Raw genomic sequence first — 22561 nt, forward strand, 5'->3', positions numbered from 1 at the left:
GTGAAACCCCATCTCTACTAAAAATACAAAAATTAGCTGGGCGTGGTGGTGGGTGCCTGTAGTCCCAGCTACTTGGGAGGCTGAGGCAGGAGAATTGCTTGAACCCAGGAGGTGGAGGCTGCAGTGGGCCAAGATAGCACCACTGCACTCCAGCCTGGGCAACAGAGCAAGACTCTGTCTCAAAAAAAAAAAAAAAAAAAAAAAAAAGTGAAAGAGAGGCATCACTAGAGATGTTATAGACATTTAAGCAAGAAAACATATTGCTGTCAATGTTACACCAATAAATTCAATGACTTTGATAAAATGAACTCCTTGAGAAACACAAATGAACAAATCTGACAAGAAATAGAAAGTTTGAATAGCCTTATGTCTGTTAAGGAAATTATATTCAAAATTGTAAACCCCTCCAACAAGAAAAATTCCAGGGTCAAATGGCTTCCCTGGTAAATTCTCACAAATGTTAAGGAAGAAATAATGCCAACATTACACAAATTTATAAGCATTAGAGATTGTTATTATTATTATCAATATTGTTTTCATAAGTCTCCTCCCTCAGTTATCAGCTTCCAGCTTGAACCTGGGAGGCAGAGGTTGTCACGAGCTGAGAACATGCCACTGCACTCCAGCCTGGGTGACAGAGTGAGACTCTGTCTCAAAAAAAAAGAGGGGGGTGGGTTGTGATGGTAACAATATGTTCTTGCTTGGAAATAAAGAACAATCAATAAATAGCACCAATGCTAACATGAGAGTTAGGTAAGTTGAATGGTTCTGCAGTTACTTGTAGAGACATCCAGAATTACATTAATTTAATGTAATGAATTTAATTAATTAATTAATTTTTTGCATTCTATCCATTCAGTTCCACACCCAGGACTACATTAATGTAATTAATTAAATATATTAATTAATTTTTGCATTCTACCCATTAATTAAAGAAATTACATTAACATGAACCAGAAGGAGGTTAAAAAAGAATATGACCCTATAAGCAATATAAAATTTACTTTACAACATGAAGATATTAAGAGATACATGGTAGACATTCAAACAATTTGCTCTTTTAAATCACAGTATCACATGCAGCAGGCATTAAGGACTTCATATGAGGATAATAATGCCAAGGGGCAGTCTCAGATCCTGTGGGAACTTGCCTATACTTGAAGTGAATTGAGAAATACTTCCTGGTTTCACTAGGCCGAAAGGAGCACCTTCATGGACCAAATTCCCACTGCATCCCCTCCTGTGAGTTGTGGTCAAGGTTCCAGAACACCACTGTGAACAGTTCCCTAGGTGGGTAACAACATTGTGTAAATTAATTTATAAAATTGATTCACTAGGATGGCCCGCAGAATAAAGGGTCATAAGGCAGAAAATTCTTCCCCTGTTTAAGGGAAGGCAGAGGTTTATAAGAAGTCTGATGAAAGGAGTGTTGTCACGAAAGGTGATTCAATTTGGAATGAATTCCTTTGAAAGAGAGAACAGTATGCCTCTCCCTGCAGGAAAAACCAATGACTATTAAAAGTGGATTCGTTTTCATGAATCCAGGTGTTTTAAATGACTTCTACCACCTGCACTTCCCTCTACACTTTACTAGATAATAAGTATCATTTAACACATTGTTCTAAAATGTATTTTATTTGGCACTATGAAAGGATTAGTGATAGATGCCTTTATAATGAATAACATTTGAATTATTTATATTACTAAGTACAGTAACAACAATCACACAATAAACATGGGTGTAACGCACACCATGTGCCAAAACATTCTAAACACTTTATTAACAGTACATATAATGTTGGAAAAGAACTGAATGGATAGAATGCAAAAACTTTGAAATGAAAAGGTCAAATACCATATAAGTTATCATTTACTACCCCATAATTATATCTTTGAGCTTTGTCACATTATAAATTAAATAAACCTTCCTATGTGTGATATATTTTAAAATTACATTTGTAAAACTATAATACTTTTAATAAATATAATTTAACTAAAAATAAACTTTTAATAGAAACTAGACACCCAGATTAAAACAATGATTGTGTAGAATTGATGGTTATTTTTTTCCTTTTCTCTCTTTTTCAGATTTTCTATATGTGGATTTATATCTTTTAGTGAAATAAGTGCATTTATTTTAAAAAACAGCATTAATCATGTACCCTCCTTTCAGTTATGTGGCTGATGATTCTTTTTCCATAATTCTCTGATCATAGATAAAATATTCTTCTTGAACATCTATTTAACATGGCTGTGTTTATACAACAATTTTATTTAAATCTCTTGCACGTCTCCTTGAAAGTGTGCTTCAAGGAAACAGCAATTCGCATAAAATAGCTTCTGAATGTCTCCTTCTTTCAAAAAATGTTGATGATGTTCAAAGAATATGGAACTGAAAAAATTTCATTCGGAGGCCAGAAACATAACTTTACAGAACCTTCAGGTATGGCCACAGAAGAAGGTAGGCTGAGAAGCATGGAATCTGTTATACGTAGCATCAGAGAGTTGATAATGAGCAGTGGCACGACTGCTCCACATGATGCAGCTAGGCTTAATAGATTTCCCTGGACACCCAATACTCTGATCTAATCAATAACAAACTTTACACAAAGGTGTCCCTTTTATTTCTTTGAGAATCAGTAAACATTTGTCTTATTCTAATAAGACTATCATAAGGCAGGAACTGGTTTCTTTCCTGGATCTTATCAGCAAAAGGCAGTTACTAGAGTAAATCGTTTTCTTTCTTGCTGATGATGATAACTAACGGTGCATGAATCTGTGAAACATGTAATTTCCTGGATACTTGGTACATTTCTTTTTTTTTTTTTTTTTTCAGACGGAGTCTCGCTCTGTCGCCCAGGCTGGAGTGCAGTGGCCGGATCTCAGCTCACTGCAAGCTCCGCCTCCCGGGTTCACGCCATTCTCCTGCCTCAGCCTCCCGAGTAGCTGGGACTACAGGCGCCCGCCACCTCGCCCGGCTAGTTTTTTGTATTTTTTTTTTAGTAGAGACGGGGTTTCACCGTGTCAGCCAGGATGGTCTCGATCTCCTGACCTCGTGATCCGCCCGTCTCGGCCTCCCAAAGTGCTGGGATTACAGGCTTGAGCCACCGCGCCCGGCCGGTACATTTCTTAAAAAAGATTTTGTCTGTGGTTTTCATTGCCTCTTTAAAAATTCTAACTTTACACTGGAAAGTTTTAAGATCAAAAAAAGAAAAGAAAAAAGAAAAATTTGAACTTGAAAACCATTTAGAAATTAACCTTTTATCTCTGATGTTGACACTAACTTCTTTCAAAGTTTTACTTTGCCATTGTAAAGAAATCTGAAACCATCAATACTGTAAAAATATTTCTACAAATATAGTATTATGAACTACACAGTAAATATATCCTTCATTTAACCTAAGGGCTTAAATTAAAAGCCACAATAAATGGCTGATGAACAATATATTTATGCCGTACTCTAAATTCTAGACAGGACTTTCTGTTTCTACTTTATTTATAATATAAATATTCTTAGACCCAAATCTCTGCACTGGAAAAACTTGAGAGCAAATAAAATCCAAATTCTATGCCAAAGAGAACAGAGAACTAGCTTTAAAGTTCGGGAACAATTTCCACAAATTGTAGATTTATTATTTAGGTAAAAGGAACTCAGAGCATGAACAGTAATAGAGAATTGGTATATGGGAGAGTCTAAAACCTCTATTAGGAAAAAATACATTTTGTTCTATTAAATGACACTAGAGTAAACTCAGGTAAAGGCAAACAGTGATTATCTGGGAAACACATGAAAAGGTTGCTTTGTATTCAAACAAAGAATGGGTCTATTCAGGAGAATAATTCACTGGCCTGGTTTGCCATGCAGTAAATTTTCTTTTCATGGAGAAGCATAAAAGACATCCAAATATTATCAAGAGAGGAGTGCTGGAGGTCATTTAACTTGCTTCCAATTGACTTGGCTGAATATTAGGATTGTTCCTTCCAGATGAGATGAAGACATCATTTAAACAGCAAAATGGGACAACTCATAAGGCCTTTGCTCTGGCACTTCTTTTGGGGTAGACATAGAGAAAGGAAGCAGAGAATTGCATTAACCATTGCGAGGAATGAAGAGAATCCAATATTTCTCTTCTACCTTTGAAGTTCTATGTTTATGGCATGTACTTAATCTAATAAGCACAATAATTGTAGGAGCCTCTGAGTTAAGAATCAAAGATCTTTCATAAAACATAGGTCTTCAAACCTCTTTTAACCCATATATCATGATGCTGGCCTAAGTGCTCATGGAAGAACATTAAAACAATGAAGTTATCATCTTTGTTCTAAAGAAGGCTTCAGGCATTTATAGATACAAAACACACAGAAGCCGTAAGGTTTGAAAATTTTCAAATAATTTTTGTTGAATGTTTATTATACTGCAGTTACTTTATTTAATTATCACAACAGCCTATTATTATTATAGCATACAAGTGAATTCAGATTAGCAGATTCACTGGGTATGAGAGGTACTAAAGAGATATAAAATAGATCCTACACTGTATGTGAAGGGCCAGAAAAAATCTAAAATCAGCATGGAAGGAAAACAGTTCAATGTTAAAGACCCAAACAAAACGAATAAGCATGCCCAATGATTAAAATAATCTGAACATCTAGAGCAAAAATTGCCAGATCTCACATTCTTCCTCAGAATTATTCTTGTTACCTCTGCAAAATTTCATCCTTCAAACTCAAAGTTCACTATCCTTGGACTCTGTGACACTCTTCTGATTCTCAAACCACTTCTTGATTTTCCTGTGTTTCCTCATTGACTCTCCTCTCAGCTCATAAGCATATACAATCACTAAGACTCTTTTTATATTGTTATGAAACTCAGGTATTTTCATAGATTGAACCATTTCCCTATAGACAGTGATGCTCAACATGAACCATTCACATCCTCCTTCCAAAGCGCAGACTCTTCTTGCCATCTGCCTCATGCCCATGCTCACGTTCTTGGAGCCTGGTTCATTATCTTCCAAAATCAGCTTCCCCACTTGATTTCTCTTTTCTTTTTCCTTTTTCCTTTTCCCTTTCCTCTTTTCCCTTTCCCCTTTTGCTTCTCCTCTCCTCTCCTTTCCTTTCCTTTTCTTTTTTTTTTTTTTTTTTTTTTTTGCATCTCACTCACTCTGTTGCCCAGGCTGGGATGCAGTAGCACAATCATGGCTCACTGTAGCCTCAACCTCCTGGGCTCAAGCCATCCTCCTACCTCACCCTTCCAAGTAGCTGGGATTACAGGCATGAGTCACTGTGCCCAGTGCCACTTGATTTCTTTCTAGCTGCCAACAGTCTTGTTATTGTTTCAATTAACAGATACTGAATCTCAGGGTTATTGCTGTTTCTTACCTCTATCTCATGTCCCCACAGAAATACACCAAAATCTTATCTTTTCTTCTTTTATATTTTATGATTCTGTACCTTCCTTTCATCCCCACCACTTCCACCTGAATCCAGCATTTATTTCCTCATATTGGCATTATTATAACATTCTTTGAAATATTCTTTTTGCCTTTCTATTTAAAAGTGGCCAATACATCAAATTAAACCACCACTTTTGCCATGTTACAATCCTTTCCTGTCCCTGCTTACGGCTGGGATAAGGCCTTCAGCCTGTTACGTGTCTCCACAGCCTGGTTCCTTTGTCTTTTTATCTCTCACTACTCCCCAACAGGGATCATCTTCTGGAGCTCACTGGCCTGAAGTGATACCATAGCCATGCCTATATTCCAGTGATTTAACCTCTACTGACCTTCAACAGGACTTAAACCAGCTTGGCCCTTAAACATCTACCACTATGCATTATTATTAAACTTTTCATATGTTTATATCTTGTATTCTCATCTAAATGTTGGATTCCTTGTGGCTAAGAATGGGACTACATATTTTTTCCAATGGTCTACTGGAGACTCACTCAACATTGTGAACAGCAAGGCATTTGAAAAATATTTGCTGAATAAGTGACTGAATGGCCTACTGAGAAGCATCCAGAAGTGTAAACCCGGTGCATTCCAGAACACATTGTTGTGGTAAAATGGCATTAGCCTCTGATTCTAGCAACAGGCAGCAGCTTTTCTGTTTTGGCAATTGCTTAGTTACTTTTATGGGCCAAAAACTTCTCTCTTACTTTTCTGTGTGGTCAGTCATTGCAGCCCACAATTGAGAATACAGAACACTTTTGAAAAAAGAATAATCAAACACTGACATTTGTTATCTACCTGATCTGTGTATACTTTATAACTGTTTTATGCTGGTTCTGGCACAAAGCTTTGGCAATGAGGCTCCCAGAAAGAACGTAAGGAGACAATGTAAATGAGGTCCTGTTCTGACACAAGACTTTGCCCAAGGCTCTTCTGGTTTATATTTCCCTCTTGGGTTTCCAGTCATTTTGCCTTCTATAAATTACAGGATGTAATTGCGCTATCACTGGGAAACTGTGAAATACAGATTGAATATCCCTTTTCCAAAATGCTTGGGACTGGAAGTGTTTTGGATTTTAGATTTTTTTTCAAATTTTGGAATATTTGAATATATATAATAAGATATCTTGGGGATGAGACCCAAGTCTAAACACAGAATTCATCAACTTTCATATACACCTTACAGGCTGAAGGTAGTTGTATATAATACTTTAAATAAATTTGCGATTAGTCACACAAAGTCAGGTGTGGAATTTTCCACTTGTGGTGTCATCATGGCCATCAAAAAGTTTCAGATTTTGGAGAATTTCAGATTTTGGATTAGGAATGCTCAACCTGTATCAACAATGACTATTTTTCCCTGCCTCCTTTTGAAACTAGCGCTTAGAAGAACTTGTTTCAGAAAGGAAAAGGGAAAGCGCCTTCTCATGCAGAGCTGCTATTTATTTTACCGATCGTGGCTTAAACAGGCAATGGAAGAAACATTGCTTAAAGAGAAAATCTCGGTTAGCCAACTTCTTCTGTTCTAGTCATTGTTTTTATATACACTAGACTAGACCCCAGCTAGTGGGCTGGACTGACGGAGTGAAGTTATTGGAATATAATGGTGATATTAAAACTTGAAGTTCAAATAAACATATCCAGGACTATGAGAGTTTTGTAAACTAAAACTGGCAGGAGATCACAGTTTGGCTTCACATGAATCTGAAATTTCTAAGACATTTTCCATTTTTTCCTCCTAGGGTTTGGAATCACCACTGCCCATGAAAACCACAAACAGACCTGGCTATCTGACAAATCGTTGGCTAGTCACTCTCTTTCAAGATGTCTAAAGATAGAGAAGCAACAGAGGGCTATACTGCTATTTTGTATTAAATAAAACCAACAGTTAAGGTTTTTTATTTATATTTTTTGAGGAAGGGATGACAGAAAAGTAGAAAAGCAGAGCATTGGGAAATGGAAAACACTTTTTTCAGCTCATCTAAAAGTTGAAAAAAAAAAAAGGTATTAGTATAAATATGAAGTAGAATTTAAACCAAATTTTGCCCTGTTCAGCACACTGCTTTCACTGGTTTGCCAAAATTTATAATGGAAAGGGTTGTGTAGGCAGCAGTGGGGCTTCTGAAAACTTCTGTTCCCCTGAAACTTCCAGGACAAGTGCCTCCTCCTCACAGTAAGCCTGCTCTAACTCAAGCAGTAGCAAAATCCTGGGTCGATGCCAACCTAAAAATTGGGCATGGGGAGGAAGGAAGCATTAGGCAACTAAGGGGGGCAAGATAAGGGACTGAGGAAAGAAAATGTCATTACAAGTGGTGTGGCTGACACAGTGGAGACCAGGGACAGTCTAAACAGGAGGTGTGGAAAAAGAAACAGTGTGGGCCGGGCGCGGTGGCTCAAGCCTGTAATCCCAGCACTCTGGGAGGCCGAGACGGGTGGATCACGAGGTCAGGAGATCGAGACCATCCTGGCTAACACGGTGAAACCCTGTCTCTACTAAGAAATAAAAAAAAAAAACTAGCCGGGCGAGGTGGCGGGCGCCTGTAGTCCCAGCTACTCGGGAGGCTGAGGCAGGAGAATGGCGTGAACCCGGGAGGCGGAGCTTGCAGTGAGCTGAGATCCGGCCACTGCACTCCAGCCTGGGCTACAGAGCGAGACTCCATCTCAAAAAAAAAAAAAAAAAAAAAAAAAAGAAACAGTGTGGAGAAACTTGAGAACAAAACGACACATTTCTGTTAGATGCTAAGGCAAGATGATGATTCCAGAGCATGGAGGTGCCCAGAAAGCAGCAGTGTGTGTGCAGGTACTTGGAAGAAGAAGGGAGAGGGAGACAGTTCTGGAAAGAGAAAAATAATCTCTTTCCTTGTGTTTTTTTTTTTTTTTCCATCTCATCTCAAGGCTTACATTTGAATATTTCTTTTCTTAAAGCTTCAGAAGCAGTCATTGGGTATTCATCTGTATGAAGGGAAAAGAGAACTGTGCTAAGAGCTATTTCTTTACTAATAATTTTTAAAAATCTGAGCAATTGTCTGGGCGTGGTGGCTCACACCTGTAATCCCAGTGCTTTAGGAGGCCAAGGTGGTGGATCATGAGGTCAAGAGTTCAAGACCAGCCTGCCCAACATAATGAAACCTCATCTCTACTAAAAATAATAATTTAAAAAAATTAGCTGGGCATGGTGGTGCACACCTGTAATCGCAGCTACTCTGGAGGCTGAGGCAGGAGAATTGCTTAAACCTGGGAGGCAGAGGTTTCTGTGAGCCAAAATTGTGCCACTGCACCCCAGCCTGGGTGACAGAGCGAGACTCCATCTTGGGGGGATAAAACAAAACAAAACAAAACAAAAAACCCTGAGCAATTACCTTCACACCTCATGCAGTACATTTATTCTTCATCAATATCTCATTCCCTTGTTCTCTCCTTCATGCATTTCACATGGTGATATATTTCAGCAAATCAAAATTTTTAGGACAGAATGATATTTACAAAGTGTACATAAAAACTTGAGTAGCACATATAAGTAGCTCAAAGAGGCAAAATTAATGTTCCATTTCTTTCACAGTTCTTTAAAATGCATAGTTACCTCAAGGGGTGTATATTTACTTCATTCTGTTGGTAAAAAGTAAAAGTCAAAATTTTAAAACTGAAATATCAGGAGATATATTCAGTGGTGACTTCCAAAATATTTAAAATTAGGTCATATTTTTCTTAGTTTAGCTCTAGGTAGTTTTCTTAAATTCTTTACTATTTTTTCATTGAATCCACATGGACAGTATTAACTTATTTGATTTTTAAAAAAGGAGGAAAAAAAACCACAGACTTTCCCCCTTAGCTTAATGTTTTGAAAAAATGCATTAGATATTTTCATAAAGGTTATGAGAAGTGCCTTAATTTGACATTTTTGTTCAAGTAATTGCAATTGCATATTTCAGAATACTATGTTACAAGATACCTTAATGAGTTCCTACCTAAGAGTCAAACAGAAAAAAAAAGTCTGTAACCTCTTGGTTACTGATTTTCAAGGTCCAAAACTAGTCTTATGAAAGAAGATTTTAAGAACAGTCATGTATTCGATAAATTTTATTTTACACTTTAGAAAAAGTCATTGCCTAGAAGGTAGAACATACTTGGCTCTTTTAATCTTCTTTTAAGCTCTTCTAGTCATTTGCTATTTAAAAGTTGTTACTCATACATGCATTATTCATTCTGTTTAAGAAAAAGAGAAACTAAGGCAGAATTGAAAATTTCCTGAGGAGTACTGATGATGACAAGCCATAATCCAAGGACTAACTAAATCTATGTGGCCAACTTCAATTGTCCTCCTAATCCCCAAGAAATTCTTGTAAACATCACTAGTCTTTCCCTTCTCATACACACGACAGTTTCATAGTTTCCCCTCAGGTATGCTGTCCCATTCCTGCTATCTTCTCTCAACTGATGTCAATATCCACAAAGAAAACAGAGATTACTATATACGAATCCTCTCAACATTCCCCCCATCTATTTACAAATAGTCTATCCATATCCAATCCTGGTTCCTTTCCATATCCTCTGGCCCCATTATTTATGCCATTTGTGCTCATGTAGGTGATGAAAAGATTAAAAACCGTGTCTCCACCATCATTATCATGCTTTTAAAAGTCAATAACCACGGCCTCAGTTTTCTTGCCCATCAGTCTTTACTACAGTATGGTTTTTGCCCCAGTCACTATTAAAATTTCTCATAAAAGGTTACTGATGACCTCCAAGCTGTTGTCCAATGAGCCCTTTCCCATCTTTCTCTCTCCTGTCATCTATGAAAATTTTTAATGACAATTAACTTCTCCTTCTCTTCTTTTTTGATGTATACATAACAACTCTCTCTGAGTTTTCCTTCTTCTCCAGTCACTTTCTCTAGTCACCTTCTCATGCTCTTCTCTCTATAATTGCACCTCAAAAAAAAGAAAGTTCTGAATGTGGGTCTATGCATCCTTCAAGAACCCATAGCTTTGATGTTCATATGCATATGAATATTTTTCTGGGGGGGGCCGACTGTAGCTTTCATCACATTCTCAAAAGAATCTATGACTCAAAAAAGTTAAGAACCATTGTCTTAAATGTTGACGTTCCCAGGAAACAACTACTTGTCTGCTCTTCTGGCTTATGCTCTCTTCTTGGGGGCATCTTATCTACTTCTATGACTTCAAATTACACCTACATTTCATTAGCCTCCAAGTTTTTATCTCCAGTTTTCACCCTTCTCCTAATCTCTAGATTCATACTGACAACTGTCTACCAGACATCTCCTTTCGGACTTAACATTGGAAAGATAATGGACTAACTCATTATCTTCCCAATGAGGCTGTTCATTAGTATTCCTTAAGAAGGCATAATATACCTATTACCCAAGACATAAACTTGGCGGTTTTTCTAGACTCCAAACTTCTTTCTTACCACCTACCTCCACAAATTTTCATTGATTTCTCAGCTTTATTCCTGTCTTTTCCTTTCCAATGTTACAACCAAAATTCAGACATTTCTCCCTCATGGTCCTGTGCCCTAACCTACCTCCCTGGTAACTCATGCTCTCCAGATTTATTCCCTCAATCCCCTCAATCGGCACCATCATCCAATTTTTCTTCTTAAATGCCAACTGGAATATATCACTGCTCCTACTTAACACCCTTAATGGTTTCTTATTACAATGAAGACTTTGGCTACAACTTTCTCTCCAGCTCTGCCCACCAGCCTCTTCTCCCACATCCTGCCTCACAAGTCTTTGATCTGGCCATAGCAAACTTCAAGTTAACTGAGCCACTAGCCTCTGTCACGAATCTTATTTCATACTCTATGCCTGGAGTGTCCACTCCCTGCACTTGTCCACAAAACAAATTTTGACTTACCTCTCCAAGCTGGAATGAGATGTCATCTCTTTGGTAAAACTTCCCTTGCTACAGATGCTTCTTTCCTGTCCCCTTTTCTTCATCTTTACTATTGTACTTATAGTAAAAATCTATTTTCTTGTCTCTTCTCCTTGGCCCCTATCCCAATTAAACTCTCCTCATTGGAAGGGAATTTTTCTCTTCTTATTTGAATCCACAGTGACTAATCTATTTTTTGTGGCTCAAAAACTGTTTCTAAAAAATGAATGCGAACATTGGGTTAAGTTAGTATAGTCTAAAAAATAGGTAAGTCACTTTTTACCATGTCCATTCAAGTCACGAAATTTCTGCCAAGGCATTGGGTCCCAGTCAGCAGTCAGCGAGAAATGGGAAAAGGAGTCAACAAGGGAGACTAAGTTGGTCCAGAGCTGACTCTTGAAGGGAGAAAGTCAACAGTCCAAATAACAATGGCCACGAGCCTGCGGAGAATGTGGGTGAAATCTGGGCTAGAGTGAGACCAGCTTGGCTTGAATTCTAACTCTACTATTTACTAGCTGGCCTTGCATACAGGCTTAGCCTCACATTCATTCAACACATATGTATGGCATGTGCCAGGCGTAAGGCATTATGTGTGCCTGAGATGCCAAGCTGAGTCAAAACAGACCTAGTATTTGTCCTTATGGAGCTTGCAGGCTGGAAGGGAGCTGATCATTAATCAAGTAAGTAAAAAATTAAGACTGTGATAAAGGGCTTCAGAGAAGTACACGGGGTTCTTTGAGAATGTGTACTTTGGCTTAACTTGGGGGTCAGGAACAGCTTGCTTGAGAAAGGATGGCAGAACCGAGATCTGCTCAGTGAGCAGATTTTAAACAGGTGAAGGAGGGGCAGCTTTTTAAGCAGAGGAAAGATCAGTTGCATAAGCTCTGGGAGGACTCTGGCAAGCTTGAGGAACCCAAGGAAACCAGTGGCTACTTTGCAGTGCTGTTGTGAGGATCAAATAATGCATGTAAAGTAGGTGCAAATGTTGGCACATTGTAAGCAGTCAACAAATGCTAGTTACTATACACAGGATCAATAGAAAGTCCCTTATTGGTGCAGTGTGGTAGCAGGAGTCCCTAGACAGTGGCAATACCCATAGGAAAAAGCAGCTTGGAGATTCCTGGGTGATGGGAGCTGGAGGGGTGTGATCAAGGGAGGGTCTCTGTAATGCATTGTGGGTATAGGGAGTAAGGTTCAGAATGAAAGAAGGGACGGTAAAAATAGTCCCAAACAACCTTCCTTTTCTAGTTCAAGTTAGCACATACAGGCAAAGTTGGAATTATCTTATTTCTTTAACTTTAAAATAAATTAGAAATGTCTTATCAAATTATTAATTTGCAGGAAATTTAAAGGGTAGAGAAACAAGTTAAACTACACCATAAAGATGTAATCAGTAAAATCCAGACTATGGAAAACTCTATGGGGCAAAAACCTAGTTTCTTTAATACAAATTTGAAGGAATGAAAAAAAGAAATACATGGAGAGGAAATCTCCATGTATTTTCCAGAATTATGCAAGACAAGTATTTTATATATTGTGTATATATTCCATATATAATATATATTATACATTACATATATTATTCCCAGTATTATACAAGGAAATCTCCATGTATTTCCCAGTATTATACAAGGCGAAACTACAGAAGAAGTCTTATTCCCTACCTTTGAGAATCTCTGATAATAATGCTATTTGCCTGAACTTAGCTAATAAGAGTATCTGCTTCTGTTTAAATTAAATTCAATATTGTATCCTATATAACCAATTTCCTGTATTACAGTTTGAATAAGGAGAAATCACAGACTAGGTAAAATGGTATTGTGATTAAATTCTACTGTGTTTATATTTCCAAAAGTAAGTTTGATTTTCATAAGTCTTGCCTTTTACCCTAGGAATCCATTTCAACCAATAGCTCTGATCAAAGGTTTAAAAGTAAATTAATTCCAATCAATTAAGAACAAAATCTTTTCCAAATTGAGATACACACAGAAGAGCAAATCATTATATCTGGCTGATCTTTCCATGTTCATGCCTTCTTTCATTCATTCACCCAGTAAATAGTTACTGAGTTTACACCACGCGCCAGGTTCTGCTCTAGGCACTGGGGATGCAGCAGTCAACAAAAGAAGTAAAAATCCTTGGCCCTCATGGAGCCTACTTCTGATGTGATAAAGAAGAGGAGACACATAATTTTTAAATAAATATTTAAATGAACATATAATATATCAAGTAATGACAGGCACTATGTGGAAGACTTCAGTAGAGAAAGATGATAGAGAATAAAATGTGGCACATATACACCATGGAATACTATGCAGCTATAAAAAAGAATGAGTTCATGTCCTTTGCAGGAACATGGATGAAGCTGGAAACCATCATTCTCAGCAAACTAACACAGGAACAGGAAACCAAACACCACATGTTCTCACTTATAAGTGGGAGTTGAACAACGAGAACACAGGGAGGGGAACATCACACACTGGGGCTTGTTGTGGGGTGGGGGGCTAGAGGAGGGATAGCATTAGGAGAAACCTAATGTAGACGACGGGTTGATGGGTGCAGCAAATCACCATGGCACGTGTATACCTATGTAACAAACCTGCAAGTTCTGCACGTGGATCCCAGAACATATATATACATGGTAGGGGATTGCTGTTTCAGAGAGGACAGACTCAGAAGACTGCTGGGCTGGGATGTTTTACTAGAGACTGGAATCAAGTGAGAAGGCAAGCTATGCAGATATTTGGGGGAAGAGCAGAGGGAATGCTTAGTGCCAAGTCCTTCAGGTAGCAGCGTACCTGGCACATTCATGAAAATAGCGAAGAGGCCAGTGTGACTGTACCAGAGCAGATGGGTACCATGGTTACGAGCATGCAGCTCAAGGGGAAGCAATGCCTTAACCCACGCAAAGCTGTCTGGAAATCCCAGAGGAGGAACCCAGGAAAGCGCCCATAATAACAAGATCAGTTTTAAACATCCTCTGGGGCCAGAGGAAACTCTGTAGGTGACGTCAACTCCTGTCTGCCTCTTACCTCTGATCTCTCTTGTCCATGATCCCGCTCCTGGAGGAACTAGACCCTACTGAGAAGGGTCTACCATGTTGCAAACAACCACGCTGCAGCTAAGGGAGAGGAGAATCTTAACTTTAAATAAAGGTCAGAATTTTAACTACCACACAGGAGATTTTAATTACTGCCATGAGAATAATCTTAGCACTAAAGTAATCAGAGGACATTTTATTATCTCAGGCTGACTACAGAAATCCCAGGATCTGCCTGAGCATCCATCCAAAGACCCAGAGAGAAAGTAGCCTAGTGATAGGTTTGCAGGAGCCGCTGTGAGAGAGAGTAAAGATCGCTCTGTCTGATTACACATGATGGCATTTTGCTGCTTTGGTGTAATAATTTATGTAAGGATGTTAAGAGTAAAAGAGGGGCAGCAGATCTGCCATTTGTAACGTTAGCCAAACTCACAGTCCGTTTTTTTTGTTTGTTTTTTGCCTGCTTAACACATGTCAGAATATTAGGACACACCTGAACCCTCCTTCATTGCTTTTTACCTATATTAAGTTACACCTTAGCTTTTCAACTTCTAAGAGTTGTTTTCTGCAAATTTTGAGTACTTGCAATTCCTGTTCCTAGATGCATACCTATTTAATGGTAATCACTCTCTTCTGAAAGCACAGCATATGACAGTATTTTACAGTCAAAATAAATGATTATATGACAAATGAGAGCAGACACTATAGTTAGTCAAGTTGATTCATTAAAAATATACATACACACACATAGACACATTAAAGTTGAATCAACTGTCATCTTTTAGTGATGACTGTTGATCTGATGTGATGAGAGTTCCCACACGTGGATAGGTGGATTCGGCTCCTGGATGGTCTGGAACATCGTTAACTCATACAGACTGATTCTGGCCCCGGTTCAAACTTCTAAGCCTTTGTTCTTGAGGCTCAGAGGATGGCTTTGAAGTTCAGGATAAAGCTCTTCTAACACACCATTACCAAAGAATAACCTTTTGATTATGATCTCATGAAAGTATAATCAATAACTTACATAAGTTAAAACCATGGCAAACAGTGATGGTTCTGTAATTGGACCTTTATGAATTCCATATGTTACAATCTCTGCATTAGCTAACAGTTCTGCATAATATACATATCTCTTTCCCAAACATAGTCGCTGAACTTTCTTAAAAGACTATGAAACTTTTCACAGCTACTGTCAGCCTTGAACTCTTCAAACCCCTAAGCGTGGGTGTAGTACCTAAAGGGCAGGATTTTTGGAAAGTCTGAAAGGACAAATATTTCTCCCAGATCCAATAAACAGTCATTTGCGGAAAGCAATTTAATCAAAGACAGTAACTTTTTAACCTAATCGCAAGGCTTGTGTGCTTTGAAAAATATATCGGGGGAAAAAGAAAGACTTTCCCGACAAATCATTGTTAAAATATAAGTGAAAATATATTCATTTAGCAAAGACATGCTCTCATGTGAAGATCCCAAATGCCTGGGAAGCCATTATGTCATTAATCACATTATCTAGGGTTTATATTTGCTTTCTCTTTCTCATTAAGTGAAATTGCATTATTAGCAAATTAGAAAGGTGGGTGTTTAGTGTAGCTTGATTGCCTTCACTTTGGGAGGAAGGGCAGTAAGCATGAAAAAAACAAAACCAACAGAATTTTCTGATCTATCTAAGGGGGCAACAAAGAAGTGTGAATTGAAGGAGCACTTAATGACAGAATAAAAGATATCCAAGGAAAGATTAGTCCCATCTTTTTGTACTAAACATGAGATCTTTAAAGAGAGATGAATATGTAAAGCCAAATGCAATAAATGAAGAGGGCACACATCAAAGGAGTTATTTTTGTGTCTTGGCTTCTTCCTTCTCAATAACTATTACTAACTTCCCTCCCATTCCCCACTCTATCATCACCTTAGTCAATTTTGTTACCTGTTATCATGGATTCTCCTCCTCCTCCTCCTCCTCCTTCTTCTTTTTTTTTTTTTTTGACAAGGTCTTTCTCTGTCACCTGGGCTAAAATGCAGTGGTGCAATTTTGACTCACTGCAGCCTCCATCTCCTGGGCTCAATCCATCCTCCCACCTCAACCTCTGCAGTAGCTGGGACTACAGGTGCATGCCACCACATCAGGCTAATTTTTGTATTTTTTTTTGTTTTGTTTTTTGGTAGAGACAGGGTCTTACTATGTTGCCTAGGCTGGTCTTGAACTCCTAGGCTAAAGCAATCCTCCTGCCTCGGGTCTCCCAAACTACTAGGATTACAGGTGTGAGCCATAGTGCCCAGCTTGAATTTTTCTTTATTTTGGAGCATATTTGAAAGTTGCCAAAGCCAGGTCTGAGCAAATTTGTAGGTCTCTAGATTCTCTAGTTCAAAATAGCATGCTCAAGCAATCCTTGTGGCTCTACTGCCACTATAGAGAACTTTTCCTCTTGTAACTATGTTAGTAGCTTTCAAATTAGAAATACTGACTCACAATGCATTCGTTGTACTCACTTGTATTAAAAATATGATATTTGGCCCCATATCTCCTCTATTTGATTATAATTCCTAGAGGCAGAGATGATAACGATCTATCAGTCTATTTTCAATAGTCCAGTTTATTTTGTAAAGGTAATTTCAAATGTCTTGCACACAAAAAAAGGATGATCAAAGACCAGTAACAGCAAAGGGGAAAGAGATCAGGTTTTTGAATATCTTCAGTATAACTAAAGAAAATATCAGTGAGCTTATTAGGACTCCAGTTGTAATAGAAGGAAATAGGCTACATAAAGAAGAAAAGAAAAGAAACAGATTTTGCTCACTTCGGCAGCACATATACTAAAATTGAAATGATACAGAGAAGGTTAGCAAGGCCCCTGTGCCAGGATGACACACAAATTCGTGAAACATTCCATATTTTTCAAAACTTAATTCAAGATGGATTAAATACTTAAATGTAAAACCCAAAATCATAAAAACCCTGGAAGAAAACCTAAGCATACCATTCAGGACATAGGCATGGGCAAAGACTTCATGACTAAAACACCAAAAGCAATTTCAACAAAAGCCAAAATTGACAAATGGGATCTAAATAAACTAAAGAGCTTCTGCACAGCAAAAGAATCTATCATCAGAATGAACAAGCGACCTACAGAATGGGAGAAAATGTTTGCAATCTACCCAACTGACAAAGGTCTAATATCCAGAATCTACAAGGAACTTAAACAAATTTACAAGAAACAAACAATCCCATCAAAAAGTGGGCAAAGGATATGAACAGACACTTCTCAAAAGAAGACATAAGTGCGGCCAACAAATACATAAAAATAAGCTCATTATCACTGATCATTAGAGAAATGCAAATCAAAACCACAAGGAGATACTATCTCATGCCAGTTAGAATGGCAATCATTAAAAAGTCTAGAAACAACAGATGCTGGTGAGGATGTGGAGAAATAGGAATGCTTTTACACTGTTGGTGGGAGTGTAAATTAGTTCAACCATTGTGGAAGACAGTGCGGCAATTTCTCAAGGATCTAGAACCAGAAATACCATTTGACCCAGCAATCCCATTACTGGGTATATATCCAAAGTATAATAAATCATTCTATTATAAAGACACACACACACACGTGTGTTTATTGCAGCACTGTTTACAATAGCAAAGACTTGTAGCCAACTCAAATGCCCATCAATGATAGACTGGATAAAGAAAATGTGGCATGTATACACCATAGAATGCTATGCAGCCATAAAAAAGAATGAGATCATGTCCTTTGCAGGGACATGGATGAAGCTGGAATCCATCATTCTTAGCAAACTAACACAGGAACAGAAACCCAAACAACGCATGTTCTCATTCATAAATGGCAGTTGAACAATGAGAACACAAGGACACAGGGAGGGGAACAACAGACACTGGGGCCTGTCAGTGGTGGAGGGCAAGGGGAGGGAGAACATTAGGAGAAACACCTAATGCATGTGGGACTTAAAACCTAGATGACAGGTTCATAGGTGCAGCAAACCACCATGGCACACATATACCTATGTAACAAACCTGCACATTCTGCACATGTATCCCAGAACTTAAAAAAAAAAAAAAAGAAAGAAAGAAATAGATCAATAGAAAAAAACTCGAGGTATCCAAATCAGCAAGGCTGATGTAATCTGATTCATGATTTGTGTGGATATATGGACACTAAGAGCTCTGAAAACTGGGCCTCTTTTATTCACCTTAAAAAAAAAAAAAAAAAAAGAACAGCTCTGAGAATTATACACCAGTCAGTATCAATATTTGTTTTCATGGCTTTATTAATGGCTAAATGAACAACCTAGATACCAACATAGAGTCACAAGATGCAAGCCATGCCATATTAAATTGATGTCTTTGCTCAAAAGGGAGGACAGGAAACAACAGAGATATCTACCTCCATAGTTACAAAATGGGAAATCTAGCCTCTACCATTCTAGGGGATGGCTAAACAATAGACTTAAGAGCCACACCCAAAGCAAAAACCTGTATCAGCCTGGTGGACACATTGCGTGGTATTTTATTCAGGTTAGTCTCAGAAACCAATCTATTAGATACTCTTGTTAGTGACTTTGACAAAAGATATGATAGAGACATATCTTTGCCTTTATCAATTCCTGATGTTTTCAAAATGTATAGAAATGTATACAAAATGTATACAAATATGAAGGTGCTCACGTTGCCTACTTCTTTTTCCTACTTTTCCCACTCCCAAGTCTTATCATTGATTCATACTAGTCTATGTTACTTTTCCTGATCCCTCCAAAATCACTTTGTTTCAAAAAATCAAGTCCTTCCTCAACATTTATTTCTAAATTATCTCCTGCCCAGAGAGTAAATCTTTCCACAGAACTCTTTCTGTTGCCATTTTTATAATTACCTTAGCATTGTCTTTTATGTATTTCTGTCTTTGGTGTTTTCCCTTAATTTTCTTTGATTGTATCATATCACTTGTGTGATATGATTAGAGGAAATTAAAATTCAAAATGTTATAGTATCATAGAGGAAAAACATGTTTACTAAATGGAAGAAGTGAGGAAGAGAGGAGTTGTAATTCTAGGACTGGCAGATTCTGGTGAAAAGAACTCATCTCCAAGAAGGAGCCAAAGTTATAAAACAAATTAAAGGAAGGACAACAGCACATCAGGGTTAGTACATGTTGTGCTAGCATAATGTCTTTCCTGCTCCAGAGGCAGTGGATAAAGTAAGTCAATTTATGGACACAGACTTTTAGAAATAGGTTAACATAGGGTCAGGCCAATTTTTCAAAGTCATGTAAAAATAGTACTTTTTAAAACATATATATTATCTGACTGTTAAACACTTTTCAACTCTGTTTGAAAAATCTGTATCTGTAGTTCCTTTTGATGCTGTTGGAATGTCCATAATAAGGAATCTCAGAGAGCTTTGTAAACAGGCCAGTCTTCACAAAGCCCTTCTAAGGGAAAATAGCAGATCACAACACTTATACTACTTTAGAGCTGGAAAAATTCTAAGAGATCATATGGGGAAGTGGAGGACCAGGTAGGTTAATTTACATTTCCAAAGCCCAACCAGTCAGGACTGGCTCAGCATGCTTTCCATGATACCATATGGCCCCCACACAAACTACTTCCATTTTGCTATTGTTCAATACCTACCATGTCCTGGGCACTGTGCTGGGCAAAATGGATCATGGCCAGAACTGAGTCACCAAGTAAGCCTGCAACTAGCCCTCTCAGCTACTGCCTCAGAATTGAACATTAAAGTCTGTGTGTGTGTGTGTGTGTGTGTGTGCTGGACAACACAAAAACAGATCGATGGCCTTCCCCATACTCAATTCCAGAGAAAAACTGTAGGCAACTTTTTCTCTGCACATTTTATAGGAGTGTGATATGGTGATATTGTATCCTAAGACTGAAGTACAGTGAAAAACTCTGCCCTGGTTGTCAAAAAACATGTGCCCTTTAGCTAGCTCTGTTGCTAACTCCTTCTGAGAAGTCGGTCATCATTTCTAGTCCTTGGTTTCCTCATCTGAAAAGTGAGGTGGTTGAACTAATCTTTAATATTCCCTCCCTTCTAAAAGTGCAGAATTCTAAGGAAGCCCTTAGCAATTTCTTCTAAGATTATATTAATATAGAGTCCTGAGCATTTGGGAAGAGAATATAGCTCATTCTGCGTACATACCTAGGTAGAGAATTGATGAGCTCAAAATAGACTTAGGTCTTAAAGTCCCAGCATAATTGTTCTGTGCTCTCAGTGACCTAAGATCTAATAAGCAATCTTCTCGGAAACACATGCAAACCTAGAAATTTGGTGCATACATCTCTTTGGAGACATATCTTTGCCTTTATCAATTCCTGATGTTTTCAAAATGTATAGACATCTTTTGATAGCCAATTTATGAGATTACTTAGAGTGAGCCAATGGGAATGGTTCAGAATGATTTCCCTCCATCAGATCTGCCCATTTCCCTCCATCAGATCTGCCCATTTCCCTCCTGTTTGCCGCATGTTCACCGCAGCAGATTTTGCTCAAATAAGCCACGTGATGCTCCTGCCTTTGAAGTGGCTACAGAAGATGCTCTGCAGCAGAGAGGCCAGCAGTCTATAAACAATAATTTGTGTATGACTACCAGGCTCCCCTTCTCCCCTACCCGCCACCTTGAACTGTTTTATTCCATAGAGAGCAAATTTAGCAGAAGTTAACAGACACTTCAAAGCCTGAAACAGAGTATTTACTCAGATATCAAGACTGCTGGTTCAAGTGAAGCCAGCTCTTTGGCTGCCTGGGTACTTTCTCCAAAGACTCTCCTGTATCTACTCTTTCCTCTTCTTCCACTTTGATATACAGCTCTGGGAGCACTGATTAGCAAGTTAATTTGCCTTTTCTTTTACAAGCACCCATAAGAATGTATTTGTTAGCTCAGTTTCCTCATTTTTATACAATGTAGTATACACATTCTTTCTCTTAAAAAGTCCTATTTTCCAGCCAGTAATGACAATAACTCTTTGTTTTGACGTTGATCCACTTGTTAATCCCACTCTATTTTGTCCTTAAGAAAATTGAGGAAATAACACCTCTGAGCATTGGGAGAATACATTGCTTAATATTAAAAAAAAATTTTAAAGCATTTCTACAAAAATAAATGTTCCAAACTCTGTCATTTTAAAATATTTATGAATAAACGCATGTGTACATGTATATGAAGCATACAAAGAAACTCATAAAAATATTTTACTCCTTCATTTAAAAGTAGTAGAAAATATGCTTCCTTATTATGTTCAAAAGGAATTACTTGGTTTATTTTTTAGGAATTACCTACTAGTTTTGTATTTGTAGGCTAGAAGTACAATTTATAATGTAGTATCCATCTGATGGGTCCTGTGTTCACAATTATAGTCATCCCCATGCAAAGCCTCTAAACTTGAGGGATCTTAACAGCCCTGATGAAAAGGGAGGAGGATCACTCACCTACCACTTACTGATCCCCCACTGCCCCCTACAGTATAAAATTCCCACTGAGAAAAACTCGTCCTAACTGAACAAAAATGTAGGCGCAAATCAACAATTATCATTACTACTTGGAAAGCTTCATTTGGAGGATTTTTAAAAAGCAACAAAAGCATGCTGAAAAAGAGATTCTTGAATAATTCTGCTGGAAGTATGGAGTAGTCATTACGAGCCATTCAGCAATAATGTATGTGCCAAGAGCCCATAGAATAATTGGCAATTTGACTCAGAAATTCCACTTCTGGAACTCAGTCTTATGGCAGACATCCTAAAACAGAAAAAGTTTTATGCATCAAGTTGTTCTTCACAGTGTTAATTGTAATAGTAAAATATATATACATATATATATATATATGTAAAATTTAAATAGAATGTTTAAATAAACCACAGAATAGGGCCAGGCATGGTGGCTCACACCTGTAATGCCAGCGCTTTGGGAGGCTGAGGTGGAAGGATCACTTGAGCCCAGGAGTTCAAGACTAGCTTGGGCAACATAGTGAGATCCCATCTCTACAAAAACGAAATAATAAAATACCACAAAATATTGTGTAGCCACTTAAAAAAACCATGTTTACAGAGTATGTAATAACATGGGAAACTACCCTACTGCCCTTAAGCAAAAAACAAACAAAAAGGACACAAATCTTCTTAGGCGAATTAACGATATATGAAT

At 37.9% G+C, this 22561-nt stretch overlaps 1 protein-coding gene and 1 non-coding gene across 3 annotated transcripts in view; one reads left to right on the forward strand and one right to left on the reverse strand.

Moving 5' to 3' along the window:
• Window positions 1-22561, reverse strand: part of WIF1 (WNT inhibitory factor 1) — a 72738-nt gene that overhangs the window by 28770 nt on the left and 21407 nt on the right. The window lies entirely within an intron of this gene.
• Window positions 17181-17287, forward strand: LOC112635763. Its single transcript, XR_003122081.1, has one exon. It is a non-coding gene; the product is annotated as a U6 spliceosomal RNA (small nuclear RNA).

Source organism: Theropithecus gelada, chromosome 11 (assembly GCF_003255815.1).
Source record: "Theropithecus gelada isolate Dixy chromosome 11, Tgel_1.0, whole genome shotgun sequence".
NCBI lineage: Eukaryota > Metazoa > Chordata > Mammalia > Primates > Cercopithecidae > Theropithecus > Theropithecus gelada.